Below are 17,446 nucleotides of genomic sequence, written 5' to 3'. Positions count from 1 at the left end.
TTCTGTTAAACTGTTGCTTATGGCGGTCTCTGTGAGCTTCTCAGCGACATTCAGCCAGCCAGGTATCCTGCCTGCAGTAGATGGAATGTGGCAATGGAACGCTGGCTGCGCGTGTCATAATAGGCTCTGAGCCTTTATATACCTGTGCACAGCAGCAGCCACCTTCAGTCTGCTGCTGGACAGCCAGCAGCAGCAGCAGCAGGAGAGGTATGTAATCAGGAGCCCTACTGCTAAGGGTAGACAGCTGCTCGTTCCACCCCACCCCCCGCCTTAATTGGTTCTCCTCCCTTCCAACGGTGTTGAGGCGGGTGGGAACAGCAGGGGGTGAAGGTGCTGTGTTTAAAGAGGTGGAGTTATGCAGATCTAAAACGCGTGGATTGCAGCAGCAGCAAGCCGAAAAGTGCAGGCATGTAAGGGATCTAGAGGTTGACAACATGTCTTCTTAACGGGAGTCCAGGAGCTCATCTCCACAAATGGACTTTTCAGGATCCTTGGGTGGCTCCGTAGTTTGAAACCAATTCTGGTTATCGCTTCTCGGCCTTTTGGCTAAGATCAAGTGTAGTATCTGTTCTTATCAGTTTAATATCTGATACGTCCCCTATCTGGGGACCATATATTAAATGGATTTTTAGAACAGGGAGATGGAAAAAGAGCTTGCTCTGTCCACTCCACGCATTGACCTGGTATTGCAGTATCTCCAGGACCGGTGCACCCCTTCTTTAATGCAGTTTCTAAAATCAGAAAGAATTGAATTCAATGTTTTTTGTTCATTTTGCTTGTTTGTCGGATTTTGGGATGGACTCTTTGGCTTTGCTTTTCTTCTCCTCATTGGATTTTTCATGTTCAAAGTTGCAGAAGCCAGATTACAAGCTCATTTTGGTTCAACTTCAGCAACTGTGCATTGCATTGCCATGTAATGTGATGCAATGCTATCTTTCTAGCTCTCCCTTTTTACTTCCTTTTGGATAAACAGACATATTAGGCAAGCATTTTGGAGCTTTCACCTAAATAACTACAGGTGGTGAGATAAGCTGCACAATATAATTGACCTTTCAGTATATTGTTGCACACACACCATCTATTTAGCAAATGCCCTTGTTATCAACAGCAGCCTTTTAAACTCACCTGAGCTAACAGGTATGTGCGCTGGTTACTCTGCTGCGCTTAAAATTTCTTTTTTGGTTTGCTACAATGCCTTTTCTGAAACGTTGTCTCCTTCTGCTGGAACACTGACTTCTTTCATTTAATGCCTGCAGACTATAAAAGAGAACCCAACCCAAAAAGTTTGGTTGATTAGTCTGTGGCATTCTGTTAAACTGTTGCTTATGGCGGTCTCTGTGAGCTTCTCAGCGACATTCAGCCAGCCAGGTATCCTGCCTGCAGTAGATGGAATGTGGCAATGGAACGCTGGCTGCGCGTGTCATAATAGGCTCTGAGCCTTTATATACCTGTGCACAGCAGCAGCCACCTTCAGTCTGCTGCTGGACAGCCAGCAGCAGCAGCAGCAGGAGAGGTATGTAATCAGGAGCCCTCCTGCTAAGGGTAGACAGCTGCTCGTTCCACCCCACCCCCCGCCTTAATTGGTTCTCCTCCCTTCCAACGGTGTTGAGGCGGGTGGGAACAGCAGGGGGTGAAGGTGCTGTGTTTAAAGAGGTGGAGTTATGCAGATCTAAAACGCGTGGATTGCAGCAGCAGCAAGCCGAAAAGTGCAGGCATGTAAGGGATCTAGAGGTTGACAACATGTCTTCTTAACGGGAGTCCAGGAGCTCATCTCCACAAATGGACTTTTCAGGATCTTTGGGTGGCTCCGTAGTTTGAAACCAATTCTGGTTATCGCTTCTCGGCCTTTTGGCTAAGATCAAGTGTAGTATCTGTTCTTATCAGTTTAATATCTGATACGTCCCCTATCTGGGGACCATATATTAAATGGATTTTTAGAACAGGGAGATGGAAAAAGAGCTTGCTCTGTCCACTCCACGCATTGACCTGGTATTGCAGTATCTCCAGGACCGGTGCACCCCTTCTTTAATGCAGTTTCTAAAATCAGAAAGAATTGAATTCAATGTTTTTTGTTCATTTTGCTTGTTTGTCGGATTTTGGGATGGACTCTTTGGCTTTGCTTTTCTTCTCCTCATTGGATTTTTCATGTTCAAAGTTGCAGAAGCCAGATTACAAGCTCATTTTGGTTCAACTTCAGCAACTGTGCATTGCATTGCCATGTAATGTGATGCAATGCTATCTTTCTAGCTCTCCCTTTTTACTTCCTTTTGGATAAACAGACATATTAGGCAAGCATTTTGGAGCTTTCACCTAAATAACTACAGGTGGTGAGATAAGCTGCACAATATAATTGACCTTTCAGTATATTGTTGCACACACACCATCTATTTAGCAAATGCCCTTGTTATCAACAGCAGCCTTTTAAACTCACCTGAGCTAACAGGTATGTGTGCTGGTTACTCTGCTGCGCTTAAAATTTCTTTTTTGGTTTGCTACAATGCCTTTTCTGAAACGTTGTCTCCTTCTGCTGGAACACTGACTTCTTTCATTTAATGCCTGCAGACTATAAAAGAGAACCCAACCCAAAAAGTTTGGTTGATTAGTCTGTGGCATTCTGTTAAACTGTTGCTTATGGCGGTCTCTGTGAGCTTCTCAGCGACATTCAGCCAGCCAGGTATCCTGCCTGCAGTAGATGGAATGTGGCAATGGAACGCTGGCTGCGCGTGTCATAATAGGCTCTGAGCCTTTATATACCTGTGCACAGCAGCAGCCACCTTCAGTCTGCTGCTGGACAGCCAGCAGCAGCAGCAGCAGGAGAGGTATGTAATCAGGAGCCCTCCTGCTAAGGGTAGACAGCTGCTCGTTCCACCCCACGCCCCGCCTTAATTGGTTCTCCTCCCTTCCAACGGTGTTGAGGCGGGTGGGAACAGCAGGGGGTGAAGGTGCTGTGTTTAAAGAGGTGGAGTTATGCAGATCTAAAACGCGTGGATTGCAGCAGCAGCAAGCCGAAAAGTGCAGGCATGTAAGGGATCTAGAGGTTGACAACATGTCTTCTTAACGGGAGTCCAGGAGCTCATCTCCACAAATGGACTTTTCAGGATCCTTGGGTGGCTCCGTAGTTTGAAACCAATTCTGGTTATCGCTTCTCGGCCTTTTGGCTAAGATCAAGTGTAGTATCTGTTCTTATCAGTTTAATATCTGATACGTCCCCTATCTGGGGACCATATATTAAATGGATTTTTAGAACAGGGAGATGGAAAAAGAGCTTGCTCTGTCCACTCCATGCATTGACCTGGTATTGCAGTATCTCCAGGACCGGTGCACCCCTTCTTTAATGCAGTTTCTAAAATCAGAAAGAATTGAATTCAATGTTTTTTGTTCATTTTGCTTGTTTGTCGGATTTTGGGATGGACTCTTTGGCTTTGCTTTTCTTCTCCTCATTGGATTTTTCATGTTCAAAGTTGCAGAAGCCAGATTACAAGCTCATTTTGGTTCAACTTCAGCAACTGTGCATTGCATTGCCATGTAATGTGATGCAATGCTATCTTTCTAGCTCTCCCTTTTTACTTCCTTTTGGATAAACAGACATATTAGGCAAGCATTTTGGAGCTTTCACCTAAATAACTACAGGTGGTGAGATAAGCTGCACAATATAATTGACCTTTCAGTATATTGTTGCACACACACCATCTATTTAGCAAATGCCCTTGTTATCAACAGCAGCCTTTTAAACTCACCTGAGCTAACAGGTATGTGCGCTGGTTACTCTGCTGCGCTTAAAATTTCTTTTTTGGTTTGCTACAATGCCTTTTCTGAAACGTTGTCTCCTTCTGCTGGAACACTGACTTCTTTCATTTAATGCCTGCAGACTATAAAAGAGAACCCAACCCAAAAAGTTTGGTTGATTAGTCTGTGGCATTCTGTTAAACTGTTGCTTATGGCGGTCTCTGTGAGCTTCTCAGCGACATTCAGCCAGCCAGGTATCCTGCCTGCAGTAGATGGAATGTGGCAATGGAACGCTGGCTGCGCGTGTCATAATAGGCTCTGAGCCTTTATATACCTGTGCACAGCAGCAGCCACCTTCAGTCTGCTGCTGGACAGCCAGCAGCAGCAGCAGCAGGAGAGGTATGTAATCAGGAGCCCTCCTGCTAAGGGTAGACAGCTGCTCGTTCCACCCCACCCCCCGCCTTAATTGGTTCTCCTCCCTTCCAACGGTGTTGAGGCGGGTGGGAACAGCAGGGGGTGAAGGTGCTGTGTTTAAAGAGGTGGAGTTATGCAGATCTAAAACGCGTGGATTGCAGCAGCAGCAAGCCGAAAAGTGCAGGCATGTAAGGGATCTAGAGGTTGACAACATGTCTTCTTAACGGGAGTCCAGGAGCTCATCTCCACAAATGGACTTTTCAGGATCCTTGGGTGGCTCCGTAGTTTGAAACCAATTCTGGTTATCGCTTCTCGGCCTTTTGGCTAAGATCAAGTGTAGTATCTGTTCTTATCAGTTTAATATCTGATACGTCCCCTATCTGGGGACCATATATTAAATGGATTTTTAGAACAGGGAGATGGAAAAAGAGCTTGCTCTGTCCACTCCACGCATTGACCTGGTATTGCAGTATCTCCAGGACCGGTGCACCCCTTCTTTAATGCAGTTTCTAAAATCAGAAAGAATTGAATTCAATGTTTTTTGTTCATTTTGCTTGTTTGTCGGATTTTGGGATGGACTCTTTGGCTTTGCTTTTCTTCTCCTCATTGGATTTTTCATGTTCAAAGTTGCAGAAGCCAGATTACAAGCTCATTTTGGTTCAACTTCAGCAACTGTGCATTGCATTGCCATGTAATGTGATGCAATGCTATCTTTCTAGCTCTCCCTTTTTACTTCCTTTTGGATAAACAGACATATTAGGCAAGCATTTTGGAGCTTTCACCTAAATAACTACAGGTGGTGAGATAAGCTGCACAATATAATTGACCTTTCAGTATATTGTTGCACACACACCATCTATTTAGCAAATGCCCTTGTTATCAACAGCAGCCTTTTAAACTCACCTGAGCTAACAGGTATGTGCGCTGATTACTCTGCTGCGCTTAAAATTTCTTTTTTGGTTTGCTACAATGCCTTTTCTGAAACGTTGTCTCCCTCTGCTGGAACACTGACTTCTTTCATTTAATGCCTGCAGACTATAAAAGAGAACCCAACCCAAAAAGTTTGGTTGATTAGTCTGTGGCATTCTGTTAAACTGTTGCTTATGGCGGTCTCTGTGAGCTTCTCAGCGACATTCAGCCAGCCAGGTATCCTGCCTGCAGTAGATGGAATGTGGCAATGGAACGCTGGCTGCGCGTGTCATAATAGGCTCTGAGCCTTTATATACCTGTGCACAGCAGCAGCCACCTTCAGTCTGCTGCTGGACAGCCAGCAGCAGCAGCAGCAGGAGAGGTATGTAATCAGGAGCCCTCCTGCTAAGGGTAGACAGCTGCTCGTTCCACCCCACCCCCCGCCTTAATTGGTTCTCCTCCCTTCCAACGGTGTTGAGGCGGGTGGGAACAGCAGGGGGTGAAGGTGCTGTGTTTAAAGAGGTGGAGTTATGCAGATCTAAAACGCGTGGATTGCAGCAGCAGCAAGCCGAAAAGTGCAGGCATGTAAGGGATCTAGAGGTTGACAACATGTCTTCTTAACGGGAGTCCAGGAGCTCATCTCCACAAATGGACTTTTCAGGATCCTTGGGTGGCTCCGTAGTTTGAAACCAATTCTGGTTATCGCTTCTCGGCCTTTTGGCTAAGATCAAGTGTAGTATCTTTTCTTATCAGTTTAATATCTGATACGTCCCCTATCTGGGGACCATATATTAAATGGATTTTTAGAACAGGGAGATGGAAAAAGAGCTTGCTCTGTCCACTCCACGCATTGACCTGGTATTGCAGTATCTCCAGGACCGGTGCACCCCTTCTTTAATGCAGTTTCTAAAATCAGAAAGAATTGAATTCAATGTTTTTTGTTCATTTTGCTTGTTTGTCGGATTTTGGGATGGACTCTTTGGCTTTGCTTTTCTTCTCCTCATTGGATTTTTCATGTTCAAAGTTGCAGAAGCCAGATTACAAGCTCATTTTGGTTCAACTTCAGCAACTGTGCATTGCATTGCCATGTAATGTGATGCAATGCTATCTTTCTAGCTCTCCCTTTTTACTTCCTTTTGGATAAACAGACATATTAGGCAAGCATTTTGGAGCTTTCACCTAAATAACTACAGGTGGTGAGATAAGCTGCACAATATAATTGACCTTTCAGTATATTGTTGCACACACACCATCTATTTAGCAAATGCCCTTGTTATCAACAGCAGCCTTTTAAACTCACCTGAGCAAACAGGTATGTGCGCTGGTTACTCTGCTGCGCTTAAAATTTCTTTTTTGGTTTGCTACAATGCCTTTTCTGAAACGTTGTCTCCTTCTGCTGGAACACTGACTTCTTTCATTTAATGCCTGCAGACTATAAAAGAGAACCCAACCCAAAAAGTTTGGTTGATTAGTCTGTGGCATTCTGTTAAACTGTTGCTTATGGCGGTCTCTGTGAGCTTCTCAGCGACATTCAGCCAGCCAGGTATCCTGCCTGCAGTAGATGGAATGTGGCAATGGAACGCTGGCTGCGCGTGTCATAATAGGCTCTGAGCCTTTATATACCTGTGCACAGCAGCAGCCACCTTCAGTCTGCTGCTGGACAGCCAGCAGCAGCAGCAGCAGGAGAGGTATGTAATCAGGAGCCCTCCTGCTAAGGGTAGACAGCTGCTCGTTCCACCCCACCCCCCGCCTTAATTGGTTCTCCTCCCTTCCAACGGTGTTGAGGCGGGTGGGAACAGCAGGGGGTGAAGGTGCTGTGTTTAAAGAGGTGGAGTTATGCAGATCTAAAACGCGTGGATTGCAGCAGCAGCAAGCCGAAAAGTGCAGGCATGTAAGGGATCTAGAGGTTGACAACATGTCTTCTTAACGGGAGTCCAGGAGCTCATCTCCACAAATGGACTTTTCAGGATCCTTGGGTGGCTCCGTAGTTTGAAACCAATTCTGGTTATCGCTTCTCGGCCTTTTGGCTAAGATCAAGTGTAGTATCTTTTCTTATCAGTTTAATATCTGATACGTCCCCTATCTGGGGACCATATATTAAATGGATTTTTAGAACAGGGAGATGGAAAAAGAGCTTGCTCTGTCCACTCCACGCATTGACCTGGTATTGCAGTATCTCCAGGACCGGTGCACCCCTTCTTTAATGCAGTTTCTAAAATCAGAAAGAATTGAATTCAATGTTTTTTGTTCATTTTGCTTGTTTGTCGGATTTTGGGATGGACTCTTTGGCTTTGCTTTTCTTCTCCTCATTGGATTTTTCATGTTCAAAGTTGCAGAAGCCAGATTACAAGCTCATTTTGGTTCAACTTCAGCAACTGTGCATTGCATTGCCATGTAATGTGATGCAATGCTATCTTTCTAGCTCTCCCTTTTTACTTCCTTTTGGATAAACAGACATATTAGGCAAGCATTTTGGAGCTTTCACCTAAATAACTACAGGTGGTGAGATAAGCTGCACAATATAATTGACCTTTCAGTATATTGTTGCACACACACCATCTATTTAGCAAATGCCCTTGTTATCAACAGCAGCCTTTTAAACTCACCTGAGCTAACAGGTATGTGTGCTGGTTACTCTGCTGCGCTTAAAATTTCTTTTTTGGTTTGCTACAATGCCTTTTCTGAAACGTTGTCTCCTTCTGCTGGAACACTGACTTCTTTCATTTAATGCCTGCAGACTATAAAAGAGAACCCAACCCAAAAAGTTTGGTTGATTAGTCTGTGGCATTCTGTTAAACTGTTGCTTATGGCGGTCTCTGTGAGCTTCTCAGCGACATTCAGCCAGCCAGGTATCCTGCCTGCAGTAGATGGAATGTGGCAATGGAACGCTGGCTGCGCGTGTCATAATAGGCTCTGAGCCTTTATATACTTGTGCACAGCAGCAGCCACCTTCAGTCTGCTGCTGGACAGCCAGCAGCAGCAGCAGCAGGAGAGGTATGTAATCAGGAGCCCTCCTGCTAAGGGTAGACAGCTGCTCGTTCCACCCCACCCCCCGCCTTAATTGGTTCTCCTCCCTTCCAACGGTGTTGAGGCGGGAGGGAACAGCAGGGGGTGAAGGTGCTGTGTTTAAAGAGGTGGAGTTATGCAGATCTAAAATGCGTGGATTGCAGCAGCAGCAAGCCGAAAAGTGCAGGCATGTAAGGGATCTAGAGGTTGACAACATGTCTTCTTAACGGGAGTCCAGGAGCTCATCTCCACAAATGGACTTTTCAGGATCCTTGGGTGGCTCCGTAGTTTGAAACCAATTCTGGTTATCGCTTCTCGGCCTTTTGGCTAAGATCAAGTGTAGTATCTGTTCTTATCAGTTTAATATCTGATACGTCCCCTATCTGGGGACCATATATTAAATGGATTTTTAGAACAGGGAGATGGAAAAAGAGCTTGCTCTGTCCACTCCACGCATTGACCTGGTATTGCAGTATCTCCAGGACCGGTGCACCCCTTCTTTAATGCAGTTTCTAAAATCAGAAAGAATTGAATTCAATGTTTTTTGTTCATTTTGCTTGTTTGTCGGATTTTGGGATGGACTCTTTGGCTTTGCTTTTCTTCTCCTCATTGGATTTTTCATGTTCAAAGTTGCAGAAGCCAGATTACAAGCTCATTTTGGTTCAACTTCAGCAACTGTGCATTGCATTGCCATGTAATGTGAAGCAATGCTATCTTTCTAGCTCTCCCTTTTTACTTCCTTTTGGATAAACAGACATATTAGGCAAGCATTTTGGAGCTTTCACCTAAATAACTACAGGTGGTGAGATAAGCTGCACAATATAATTGACCTTTCAGTATATTGTTGCACACACACCATCTATTTAGCAAATGCCCTTGTTATCAACAGCAGCCTTTTAAACTCACCTGAGCTAACAGGTATGTGCGCTGGTTACTCTGCTGCGCTTAAAATTTCTTTTTTGGTTTGCTACAATGCCTTTTCTGAAACGTTGTCTCCTTCTGCTGGAACACTGACTTCTTTCATTTAATGCCTGCAGACTATAAAAGAGAACCCAACCCAAAAAGTTTGGTTGATTAGTCTGTGGCATTCTGTTAAACTGTTGCTTATGGCGGTCTCTGTGAGCTTCTCAGCGACATTCAGCCAGCCAGGTATCCTGCCTGCAGTAGATGGAATGTGGCAATGGAACGCTGGCTGCGCGTGTCATAATAGGCTCTGAGCCTTTATATACCTGTGCACAGCAGCAGCCACCTTCAGTCTGCTGCTGGACAGCCAGCAGCAGCAGCAGCAGGAGAGGTATGTAATCAGGAGCCCTCCTGCTAAGGGTAGACAGCTGCTCGTTCCACCCCACCCCCCGCCTTAATTGGTTCTCCTCCCTTCCAACGGTGTTGAGGCGGGTGGGAACAGCAGGGGGTGAAGGTGCTGTGTTTAAAGAGGTGGAGTTATGCAGATCTAAAACGCGTGGATTGCAGCAGCAGCAAGCCGAAAAGTGCAGGCATGTAAGGGATCTAGAGGTTGACAACATGTCTTCTTAACGGGAGTCCAGGAGCTCATCTCCACAAATGGACTTTTCAGGATCCTTGGGTGGCTCCGTAGTTTGAAACCAATTCTGGTTATCGCTTCTCGGCCTTTTGGCTAAGATCAAGTGTAGTATCTGTTCTTATCAGTTTAATATCTGATACGTCCCCTATCTGGGGACCATATATTAAATGGATTTTTAGAACAGGGAGATGGAAAAAGAGCTTGCTCTGTCCACTCCACGCATTGACCTGGTATTGCAGTATCTCCAGGACCGGTGCACCCCTTCTTTAATGCAGTTTCTAAAATCAGAAAGAATTGAATTCAATGTTTTTTGTTCATTTTGCTTGTTTGTCGGATTTTGGGATGGACTCTTTGGCTTTGCTTTTCTTCTCCTCATTGGATTTTTCATGTTCAAAGTTGCAGAAGCCAGATTACAAGCTCATTTTGGTTCAACTTCAGCAACTGTGCATTGCATTGCCATGTAATGTGAAGCAATGCTATCTTTCTAGCTCTCCCTTTTTACTTCCTTTTGGATAAACAGACATATTAGGCAAGCATTTTGGAGCTTTCACCTAAATAACTACAGGTGGTGAGATAAGCTGCACAATATAATTGACCTTTCAGTATATTGTTGCACACACACCATCTATTTAGCAAATGCCCTTGTTATCAACAGCAGCCTTTTAAACTCACCTGAGCTAACAGGTATGTGCGCTGGTTACTCTGCTGCGCTTAAAATTTCTTTTTTGGTTTGCTACAATGCCTTTTCTGAAACGTTGTCTCCTTCTGCTGGAACACTGACTTCTTTCATTTAATGCCTGCAGACTATAAAAGAGAACCCAACCCAAAAAGTTTGGTTGATTAGTCTGTGGCATTCTGTTAAACTGTTGCTTATGGCGGTCTCTGTGAGCTTCTCAGCGACATTCAGCCAGCCAGGTATCCTGCCTGCAGTAGATGGAATGTGGCAATGGAACGCTGGCTGCGCGTGTCATAATAGGCTCTGAGCCTTTATATACCTGTGCACAGCAGCAGCCACCTTCAGTCTGCTGCTGGACAGCCAGCAGCAGCAGCAGGAGAGGTATGTAATCAGGAGCCCTCCTGCTAAGGGTAGACAGCTGCTCGTTCCACCCCACCCCCCGCCTTAATTGGTTCTCCTCCCTTCCAACGGTGTTGAGGCGGGTGGGAACAGCAGGGGGTGAAGGTGCTGTGTTTAAAGAGGTGGAGTTATGCAGATCTAAAACGCGTGGATTGCAGCAGCAGCAAGCCGAAAAGTGCAGGCATGTAAGGGATCTAGAGGTTGACAACATGTCTTCTTAACGGGAGTCCAGGAGCTCATCTCCACAAATGGACTTTTCAGGATCCTTGGGTGGCTCCGTAGTTTGAAACCAATTCTGGTTATCGCTTCTCGGCCTTTTGGCTAAGATCAAGTGTAGTATCTGTTCTTATCAGTTTAATATCTGATACGTCCCCTATCTGGGGACCATATATTAAATGGATTTTTAGAACAGGGAGATGGAAAAAGAGCTTGCTCTGTCCACTCCACGCATTTACCTGGTATTGCAGTATCTCCAGGACCGGTGCACCCCTTCTTTAATGCAGTTTCTAAAATCAGAAAGAATTGAATTCAATGTTTTTTGTTCATTTTGCTTGTTTGTCGGATTTTGGGATGGACTCTTTGGCTTTGCTTTTCTTCTCCTCATTGGATTTTTCATGTTCAAAGTTGCAGAAGCCAGATTACAAGCTCATTTTGGTTCAACTTCAGCAACTGTGCATTGCATTGCCATGTAATGTGATGCAATGCTATCTTTCTAGCTCTCCCTTTTTACTTCCTTTTGGATAAACAGACATATTAGGCAAGCATTTTGGAGCTTTCACCTAAATAACTACAGGTGGTGAGATAAGCTGCACAATATAATTGACCTTTCAGTATATTGTTGCACACACACCATCTATTTAGCAAATGCCCTTGTTATCAACAGCAGCCTTTTAAACTCACCTGAGCTAACAGGTATGTGCGCTGGTTACTCTGCTGCGCTTAAAATTTCTTTTTTGGTTTGCTACAATGCCTTTTCTGAAACGTTGTCTCCTTCTGCTGGAACACTGACTTCTTTCATTTAATGCCTGCAGACTATAAAAGAGAACCCAACCCAAAAAGTTTGGTTGATTAGTCTGTGGCATTCTGTTAAACTGTTGCTTATGGCGGTCTCTGTGAGCTTCTCAGCGACATTCAGCCAGCCAGGTATCCTGCCTGCAGTAGATGGAATGTGGCAATGGAACGCTGGCTGCGCGTGTCATAATAGGCTCTGAGCCTTTATATACCTGTGCACAGCAGCAGCCACCTTCAGTCTGCTGCTGGACAGCCAGCAGCAGCAGCAGGAGAGGTATGTAATCAGGAGCCCTCCTGCTAAGGGTAGACAGCTGCTCGTTCCACCCCACCCCCCGCCTTAATTGGTTCTCCTCCCTTCCAACGGTGTTGAGGCGGGTGGGAACAGCAGGGGGTGAAGGTGCTGTGTTTAAAGAGGTGGAGTTATGCAGATCTAAAACGCGTGGATTGCAGCAGCAGCAAGCCGAAAAGTGCAGGCATGTAAGGGATCTAGAGGTTGACAACATGTCTTCTTAACGGGAGTCCAGGAGCTCATCTCCACAAATGGACTTTTCAGGATCCTTGGGTGGCTCCGTAGTTTGAAACCAATTCTGGTTATCGCTTCTCGGCCTTTTGGCTAAGATCAAGTGTAGTATCTGTTCTTATCAGTTTAATATCTGATACGTCCCCTATCTGGGGACCATATATTAAATGGATTTTTAGAACAGGGAGATGGAAAAAGAGCTTGCTCTGTCCACTCCACGCATTGACCAGGTATTGCAGTTTCTCCAGGACCGGTGCACCCCTTCTTTAATGCAGTTTCTAAAATCAGAAAGAATTGAATTCAATGTTTTTTGTTCATTTTGCTTGTTTGTGGGATTTTGGGATGGACTCTTTGGCTTTGCTTTTCTTCTCCTCATTGGATTTTTCATGTTCAAAGTTGCAGAAGCCAGATTACAAGCTCATTTTGGTTCAACTTCAGCAACTGTGCATTGCATTGCCATGTAATGTGATGCAATGCTATCTTTCTAGCTCTCCCTTTTTACTTCCTTTTGGATAAACAGACATATTAGGCAAGCATTTTGGAGCTTTCACCTAAATAACTACAGGTGGTGAGATAAGCTGCACAATATAATTGACCTTTCAGTATATTGTTGCACACACACCATCTATTTAGCAAATGCCCTTGTTATCAACAGCAGCCTTTTAAACTCACCTGAGCTAACAGGTATGTGCGCTGGTTACTCTGCTGCGCTTAAAATTTCTTTTTTGGTTTGCTACAATGCCTTTTCTGAAACGTTGTCTCCTTCTGCTGGAACACTGACTTCTTTCATTTAATGCCTGCAGACTATAAAAGAGAACCCAACCCAAAAAGTTTGGTTGATTAGTCTGTGGCATTCTGTTAAACTGTTGCTTATGGCGGTCTCTGTGAGCTTCTCAGCGACATTCAGCCAGCCAGGTATCCTGCCTGCAGTAGATGGAATGTGGCAATGGAACGCTGGCTGCGCGTGTCATAATAGGCTCTGAGCCTTTATATACCTGTGCACAGCAGCAGCCACCTTCAGTCTGCTGCTGGACAGCCAGCAGCAGCAGCAGCAGGAGAGGTATGTAATCAGGAGCCCTCCTGCTAAGGGTAGACAGCTGCTCGTTCCACCCCACCCCCCGCCGTAATTGGTTCTCCTCCCTTCCAACGGTGTTGAGGCGGGTGGGAACAGCAGGGGGTGAAGGTGCTGTGTTTAAAGAGGTGGAGTTATGCAGATCTAAAACGCGTGGATTGCAGCAGCAGCAAGCCGAAAAGTGCAGGCATGTAAGGGATCTAGAGGTTGACAACATGTCTTCTTAACGGGAGTCCAGGAGCTCATCTCCACAAATGGACTTTTCAGGATCCTTGGGTGGCTCCGTAGTTTGAAACCAATTCTGGTTATCGCTTCTCGGCCTTTTGGCTAAGATCAAGTGCTTTATTGCAGGAGATTGTGGTTGAAGGGCACTCGGGTACCCCTCTCCTTGGCCTGGCAGGATCGTCCACTTTGGTGGACTTAACCTGCTTGCTGCTATTAGGGAGAGGGCTTAGTCCCAGGGTAACGAGTTGCGATCCCCCAGCTTCCAGGTGTTTTTCGCTGCAAAAACACTGGGAGCGCAGATTGCAAGCGGCTGCAATTTGCAACCTTGTTGCGTTTTTCCATGGAGGTTGACCCTAACCTCGTGCCTCTTTATGCAAGGCTAAAAAACTCTATCCGAGTTCACTTCACGGCGGGTGGCTCGGATATGAGGAAATTAGGGTATGTAGTCCAGGACGTGCTCAGGAACCTTCTTGGCATACAAAGGAATGAAATTCTCTCCATCCAGGATTATCCCAGAAGAGGTGACTATGACATCACATTCACCGGAGAAGGTATTTTTAGAGATGTACTAGAAAAGTTAAAAAAAAGTTGAAAATAGTCCTGTTTTGAAAGGGATACAAATTGTTGAGCACGTCCTGGATGAGGTAAGACTGGTTATTGTAAAAATATTTTCGCCCTTTGTTTCTGCTCCAGAAGTAATGTCATTTCTAGCAATTTATTTTAAAAGTGTTAAATGTATTGGGAAGATATTAAACGAATATAACATATGGACATCTAAGTGGAAATTCCTTGTGAAGTGTACAAGAGATCCAAATACACCAGGTGGTATACGGCTCCCCCCTGCCCGTTTCAAAATTGGGCAAACAAATGGGGATTTCTTCTTTTCTGGGATGCCAGTATATTGCAGAAATTGTGGGCGCTATGGTCATTCAAAAGAAAACTGTCATGTATCATGTAGAAATTGTGCTAGTGAAGAACATGAGACAAAAGAATGCCCTAAGGAAAAGAAATGCAGTTTTTGCCAGACTCCAGGTCACTTTTATTTTTCTTGCCCTCACAGATTTCGGGAAGATGAGCAAAAGGGGAAGTCCAAGACGTCCGACCAAGGACCAAAAGATCAGACCACCCCTCAGGAGGAGGAACAACAACCTGGAGCCTCTGGAGACAATAAGGGCGTACCAAATAGTGAAGTGTCTCCAGAGTCTATGACAGGTAAAATACCAAATCCCAAAACCTGGCTGCAGGACCTGCGGGAGTCCAAAAGGAGGGCTGAGAAGGAGCAGAAGGGCACTACTGGTAAGGTCAAAAGGGACCGGCAAAAGGCCGACACAGAAGCCCATGCCCAGTCTGGGTCTCCTAGTGCTGAGGGCGCTGAGTGGATAAAGGTGGGTCCTAAGAAAAAGAAAAAGGGTGGTTCAGAGGAGGCAGCAGGAGGTGAACAGATGGACACTTCTCCAGAAGGGGACGTGGACGCTGGACCCTCAGGGGTTTCGGTCTCCGCTGCTACAGGTGGGGACCGGGATCTTGCTGCCTCTGAAGAGTCAGAGGCTCTGCCTTGTGCGCAACCTCCTCCTATAGGACGACCTTCTACAGGTCAAACAGGGGCGGCGGAACCCCTCGGGGACCCACCTGATGAGGAACTGCATGGCCAGCCAATGGAGACCCAGCGGGTTCTGCCAGCCAGCCCTCCGAGCTATGCCAGTGTAGCGTCGGGTTTATATAAATGTGGTAATCTTTCCTCCTCCACGGAGACTCTCGTGACGATACTATCAGATGAGGAGGGAGGCGCAAGCCCAGTGGTCTGATCAGGTTCATCGGACAGGAAAATCCGTTGCTCTTAGTTACCTAAGTAAAATTTCTACATTTTCTAATGATGGCTGAACTGAAAGGTATTTCCCTCAACGTGAGAGGCATAAAATCTAACACGAGAAGAACTGCTCTTTTTAATTTTTTTACGTGTTTTACTGCATCTGTATTTTTTCTGCAAGAATGTAATATCCCACATGAAATGTCATATCAAAAATATAAAGATGAGTGGAAGTGTGGGCCATCTGTCTGGTCCGGATCGAATGCTGCAGGATCAGCGGGTGTAGCCATACTTTTTAAAGGGAACGTTTTAATTGATTTTATTCAGGAAATTTTACCAGGTCGTATTTTATTAGTAAAAGCTTTTATTGATGGTATTAGATGGCAGTTTTTAAATTTTTATGGATCCCCAGAGAAAAATGAAAGAGCCGAAATGCTTGATCTTTTACCATTATTTATTAATAACTCTGAACCTTTTATCTTAGCAGGGGATTTTAATTGTGTTTTAAAAGGTGAAAACCGGCACTCCAGCTCTGTAAGCAGGAACTACGATAAAACCTCAGGTATGCTACATGATATAGTCAAAGATGCTAAATTGATAGACATATATAAAGAGTGTCATAGTGACAGCCCAGAGGACGCCGGTTTCACTTGGAGCAATGCTAATTGTAGCTCTAGGATTGATTTTATTTTTGGTTCAGATAAAACAATACCTGCCAAATGTGAAGTTTTAGCTAATATATTTTCAGACCATAAACTTTTATCCTTTACCATAAAAGTAAATGACAACAAAAAATGTGGTAAGAAAAGCTGGAAAATGAACGTATCCCTTTTAACCGAACCGCAGATTTTATCAGATTTTATTGAGTTTTATAGGAAATGTAGAAAAGGGAAAAAAACAAATGAGACTATGAGTGTATGGTGGGATAGAATGAAAGTAAAAATAAAAGACTTTTTTATTAAAAAGAGTATATGTAGAGCCAAAGAAAAATATGAAGAATATAGAATTTTAAATACCCGCCTACAAACATTATTTAAGCTCAGAGACAATGGGATAGATGTACAACTTGATATTTCAAACTTAAAAGAAGAGATTTCAAAATGGCTAGAACAAAAAGGAAAAGAGATAATTTTTCGTTCTAGAGTACAACATATAGAAGAAAATGAAAAGTGTTCCAGATATTTTTTTAGGAAAAATAAAAAAGAAAAAGTGATAATTGACCATATAGATGGTGAGAATAATATAAAAAATATGCTGGGTAAAGTTGAGGTTTTTTTTTCTAATCTTTTTAATGGAAAAAATATAGATAATAAATTAATGGATGATTCGCTGCAAGGACTAACAGCTGTTTTAGATCCCGCATCCCAAGAGTTTTTATCCCAAGTTTTAACGGAACAAGAAGTGTTAAAAACTATTAAAAGTTTTAAAACTGGAAAGGTCCCTGGTCCTGATGGCATCCCAATAGAATTTTATGTATGTTTTTATGATATTTTAAAAGATGATTTGTTTTATTTGTTTACTGAGGTTTTTAATAATAAGGTTTTATTAAATTCCTGGAAGAAAGGTGAAGTCTCCCTCCTATACAAAAAAGGTGATAAATCAAAATTAGAAAACTGGAGACCAATAACACTTTTAAATTGTGACTATAAAATAATGGCTAAAATTTGTGCAAATCGTCTAAAAGAAGTCATCAGCAAAGTTATTCATTCTAATCAAGTGTGTGGGGTGCCGGGGCGCAGTATATGGGACAATCTGAATTTAGTGAAAGACTGTATTGAGGATGTAAAAGACAGAAAGGGGAAAATGGCGATTTTATCTATTGATTTTGAAAAAGCATTTGACCGTGTCTCACACTTTTATCTTTTTAAAGTTTTAGAGAAAATGGGCATACCAGAAGGGTTTTTACTATCGCTTAAAGCATTTTACAAGGATTGTACAAGTAAGATTTTAGTGAATGGTTTTAAGACACAAGAGGTATTTTTACGGTCAGGGGTGAAACAGGGATGCCCTCTGTCCCCCCTACTGTTTATCTGTGCACTGGAACCAATGTTATGTGCAATACGCCAAAGTAAACAGATATGCGGTGTCCCTCTGCCTGGAAGCGGTGGTTTGGAGGCCAAGGTTGTAGGCTACATGGATGA

General features: G+C 44.1%; 10 non-coding genes across 10 annotated transcripts; all 10 read left to right on the top strand.

Annotated features, from left to right (window-relative positions):
• The first annotated feature begins 526 nt into the window (after positions 1-526).
• Positions 527-717, top strand: LOC141233329 (U2 spliceosomal RNA). The gene has a single exon (XR_012299443.1). It is a non-coding gene; the product is annotated as a U2 spliceosomal RNA (small nuclear RNA).
• Positions 718-1,832: 1,115 nt separating this feature from the next.
• On the top strand, positions 1,833-2,023 carry LOC141233327 (U2 spliceosomal RNA). Its single transcript, XR_012299441.1, has one exon. It is a non-coding gene; the product is annotated as a U2 spliceosomal RNA (small nuclear RNA).
• Positions 2,024-3,138: 1,115 nt separating this feature from the next.
• LOC141233206 (U2 spliceosomal RNA) lies at positions 3,139-3,329 on the top strand. Its single transcript, XR_012299358.1, has one exon. It is a non-coding gene; the product is annotated as a U2 spliceosomal RNA (small nuclear RNA).
• A 1,115-nt stretch (positions 3,330-4,444) lies between these two features.
• LOC141233326 (U2 spliceosomal RNA) lies at positions 4,445-4,635 on the top strand. Its single transcript, XR_012299440.1, has one exon. It is a non-coding gene; the product is annotated as a U2 spliceosomal RNA (small nuclear RNA).
• A 1,115-nt stretch (positions 4,636-5,750) lies between these two features.
• On the top strand, positions 5,751-5,941 carry LOC141233235 (U2 spliceosomal RNA). The gene has a single exon (XR_012299385.1). It is a non-coding gene; the product is annotated as a U2 spliceosomal RNA (small nuclear RNA).
• Positions 5,942-7,056: 1,115 nt separating this feature from the next.
• Positions 7,057-7,247, top strand: LOC141233234 (U2 spliceosomal RNA). The gene has a single exon (XR_012299384.1). It is a non-coding gene; the product is annotated as a U2 spliceosomal RNA (small nuclear RNA).
• Positions 7,248-8,362: 1,115 nt separating this feature from the next.
• Positions 8,363-8,553, top strand: LOC141233325 (U2 spliceosomal RNA). Its single transcript, XR_012299439.1, has one exon. It is a non-coding gene; the product is annotated as a U2 spliceosomal RNA (small nuclear RNA).
• Positions 8,554-9,668: 1,115 nt separating this feature from the next.
• Positions 9,669-9,859, top strand: LOC141233313 (U2 spliceosomal RNA). The gene has a single exon (XR_012299438.1). It is a non-coding gene; the product is annotated as a U2 spliceosomal RNA (small nuclear RNA).
• Positions 9,860-10,971: 1,112 nt separating this feature from the next.
• LOC141233222 (U2 spliceosomal RNA) lies at positions 10,972-11,162 on the top strand. The gene has a single exon (XR_012299373.1). It is a non-coding gene; the product is annotated as a U2 spliceosomal RNA (small nuclear RNA).
• Positions 11,163-12,274: 1,112 nt separating this feature from the next.
• On the top strand, positions 12,275-12,465 carry LOC141233226 (U2 spliceosomal RNA). Its single transcript, XR_012299377.1, has one exon. It is a non-coding gene; the product is annotated as a U2 spliceosomal RNA (small nuclear RNA).
• Positions 12,466-17,446: the final 4,981 nt, after the last annotated feature.

This window comes from Phyllobates terribilis, unplaced genomic scaffold (assembly GCF_046119375.1).
Source record: "Phyllobates terribilis strain yellow unplaced genomic scaffold, ASM4611937v1 Scaffold_572__1_contigs__length_1044912, whole genome shotgun sequence".
In the NCBI taxonomy this organism is placed as follows: Eukaryota; Metazoa; Chordata; class Amphibia; order Anura; family Dendrobatidae; genus Phyllobates; species Phyllobates terribilis.
Note: the sequence above shows the minus strand (reverse complement) of the source record. Positions and strands in the feature narration are given on the sequence as shown.